General features: G+C 43.9%; 1 pseudogene; it reads left to right on the plus strand.

Moving 5' to 3' along the window:
* The first annotated feature begins 1,202 nt into the window (after positions 1 to 1,202).
* LOC100467169 lies at positions 1,203 to 3,219 on the plus strand (annotated as a pseudogene).
* Positions 3,220 to 3,644: the final 425 nt, after the last annotated feature.

Here is a 3,644-nt window from a genome sequence, read left to right on the forward strand (position 1 = left end):
GGTAAGGCAAACTAGTGCAGGTATGCTGTAAACACCTGACGTCTCAGAAGCAGCTTTCTGGGATGTCCCTTTATGAGCAGCAATGGTTCCCAGTGAACTTTCCAGGGTACGTTAATAGCAAATACCCCTCTGCCTAGAGTCTGTGCACCGTAGGGGCCCTGTAAGATGGTACACACTTTTATCTACATTTATGTGTAACCATATGAAATGAGTCAAGTTTTACTATTTAAATATTCTCATGGATACAGGCACCTCCCCTGCTTGGTCAGCTTGCCAGGTGTGACCTCGCTGGGGCATCCCCCACCCCCTGTGGTTCTCTAGGTATCTGGGCAGGGGGGGGGGGCAGTGGAAATTCTCTAAACAAGGAGTTGACACATTTTTTGTTGTTGTTGGTCACTTTCACCCAATGGACATGCCGGAGTTCAGAGGTGTCTCAGTGGGTGTGATGCTCAGAGCATCTGGCTTCCACTAAACTACCTTTCCAAAACAGAGAGGATTAAAGACAAATCCCCCAAATAATAAGCACAAGCAAACAAAAAGGAAATGGCACAACCTGCCTGTCTCTGATCCTTCAGGTGGGCGAGCTTTTTCTCAGCCACGTTATGAGGTAAACATGGTTCTGATCTAGCCAACCAAACGTCAACTTCCAAACTTAAACGTAATAGAAAGACTACTTAAAATATGGATTTAACTCCCCTCTTGTGAATTTTGAGCCTTGCCTTGAGTTTGTGTTGTGCCTGTGCCATTAGCTATGGGGAACATGAAGCCGTCAGGATTACAAGGCATTTTTAAAGGGAAGCAGCTTAAACAGCCATCATCATAATTCAGTGACACTGTTCTAGTAATGAATAAAATAAGAAAAAAGTCACTAATTTTTATCTGTATGTCATCCTTTTAAATTGCCATTTTATGCATGCTTTCTACCGTAGATAACGTATTGATATCTTGGCATAGGCATATAATTTATAAATAAATCCATACAGATTGGGAGAACACGTGGATACATTTTTTCATTCATGAGGGATGTAATTAAAACCATTGGGATACTGCTGCTTTAATTTAAAAATTAGCTGGTTGAATGGGATTCTTAAACTTAGAATCACTACATTTGGAGAACACCCACATAATAATTATTTTAATATGAAAACAGTTGACTGAAGACTCGTCTCCCCCGGTGTGGATGATGGCAGCTGCTTCCCCCCATGTCCACATCGGGCACCCGGCTGCACCCCGGGCCTGTGAAGACCAGCCGCCTCCACCATGGCCCCTTCTGCCTCTCGGTAGCTCAAAATGGAGCTCTGTCATTTCTGGAAGGAAACATGCCCAGCGGATCAAGCAGGAAGTGTGGCAGGAGGGAAGAATGGGTGGCATTGGGCCACATGCTGCCAAGGGGGTTGTGAGTGTGGTTCTGGTTGGTGAGAAAGCTGCGAGTCACTCCTCCATCCTCAACAAAACCAGGGCAGCTGCAGGTGTGGGAATCACCGCAGCACTGTGAAACCAGCTTCAGTTTCAGAGGAAGAACTGTTGAACTGAAGCCATAAACTAAATAATGATAATGTAGGTGGCCTCCTTGTTCAGCTGCCTCTTCCAGAGCACACTGCCGAGGGAGAGATCTGTAATGCGGTTTCTCCAGACAAGGATGTGGATGGCTTTCACGTCATTCATGTAGGGCGAATGCGTTTGGATCAGTACTCCATGTTACCGACGACCTCAGGAATGTCTAGGAAATAATGAAGCAAACTGGCCTTCCAACCCCAGGGAAGAATGTGGTTGTGGCTGGAAGGTCAAAAATGTTGGAATGCCCATTGCGATGCTACGACGCACAGATGGGGCGCATGAATGACCTGGAGATGATGAGATTATAATATCTCATCCGTACACTCTATACACACCCAAACATACAGTTCTGGCAGATACTGTGGTCTCTGCTGCAGGCAGTCCAAATCTGATCACAGCAGATAAGATCAAGGAGGGAGCAGCTCAACATCACTGGGCATCAGGGAAATACAAACCAAAACCACAATGAGATACCACCTCACACCAGTCAGAATGGCTAAAATTAACAAGTCAGGAAACAACAGATCTTGGCGAGGATGTGGAGGAAGGGGAATCCTCTTACGCGGTTGGTGGGAATGCGAGCTGGTGCAGCCACTCTGGAAAACAGTATACGGAGGTTCTTTAAAAACTTGAAAATAGAGCTACCCTATGACCCAGCAATTGCACTACTGAGTATTTACCCCAAAGATACAAATGTAGTGTGCAAAGGAGCACCTGTACCCCAATGTTTATAGCAGCAATGTCCACAATAGCCAAACTATGGAAAGAACCCGAATGTCTATCTACAGATGAATGGAATCTTGCCATTTGCAAAGACATGGATGGAACTAGAGGGTATTACGCTAAGTGAAATAAGTCAATCAGAGAAAGACAATTATCATATGATCTCAGTCATATGTGGAATTTAAGAAACAAAGTAGAGGATGATAAGGGAAGGGAGGGAAAAACAAAACAAGATGAAATCAGAGAGGGAGACAAACCATAAGAGACTCTTAACCATAGGAAACAGACTGAGGGTTGCTGGAGGGGAGAGGGATGGGGGATGGGGTAACTGGGTAATGGACATTAAGGAGGGTACATGATATAATGAGCACTGGGTGTTATAATAGACTGATGAATCACTGAACTCTATCTCTGAAACTAATAATACATTATATGTTAATTAACTGAATTTAAATAAAATAATTTTTTTTAAAGGAGGGAGCAGCAGTCACCAATATGGGAATAAATAGGCTTCAGGATCCCATAACAGTTAACCCCAAGTTGGTTGGAAATGTGGATTTTTTTTTAAAGATTTTATTTATTTATTTGACAGCGAGAGAGAGACAGCCAGCGAGAGAGGGAACACAAGCAGGGGGAGTGGGAGAGGAAGAAGCAGGCTCCCAGCGAAAGAGCCTGATGTGGGGCTCGATCCCAGGACTCCAGGATCACGCCCTGAGCTGAAGGCAGATGCTTAACGACTGAGCCACCCAGAAGCCCCGGAGATGTGGATTTTGAAGGAGTCAGAAAGAAAACCAGTGACATCACTCCAGTCCTGGGGGTGTTGGTCCCATGACAGCAGCAATGCTAATGGAGAATACCATTATTGTTGCAAAAAAGGTGCTGAGGCTTGAAAAACAGGAAGTATTGAAGCCTGAGGAGCTTGGAGTAGCAATTAATTAATTGTTGTGTCTTCTGTCATGAACAACACTCCAAGCTAGTTGAAGAGGCAAAACAGGCCAACAGAAATGCAGTATTTTTTAGTTTATTTTACTGAAATGGTTTTAAAAGGTTTAAAATGGTTTGTATTTACTAAAAGCTTAAATAGGTGGGTGTTTATGCACACGGTTCTCCAATACCTCACCTCGGAGCACACACCATTGTCATTCTGGGTCATGTGATCCAGCCAAGAAAAGCCATTCGCCTAGTGATTAGCATGGCGGACATTGCCACATTGAAAGCAGATGCTTAAATTTGCCAAGCCACTTCCGTTAAAATTTGCCTTTTCTAGGATTGCATTTCCCAAGTTGTTTTCCAATAAGAGTTGATATTCACTTTAGGTTCCAAAACTTTTGAGTTCAACTGGTCAAACTAAAGGAAAAATGTTG

This window comes from Ailuropoda melanoleuca, chromosome 16 (assembly GCF_002007445.2).
Source record: "Ailuropoda melanoleuca isolate Jingjing chromosome 16, ASM200744v2, whole genome shotgun sequence".
NCBI lineage: Eukaryota > Metazoa > Chordata > Mammalia > Carnivora > Ursidae > Ailuropoda > Ailuropoda melanoleuca.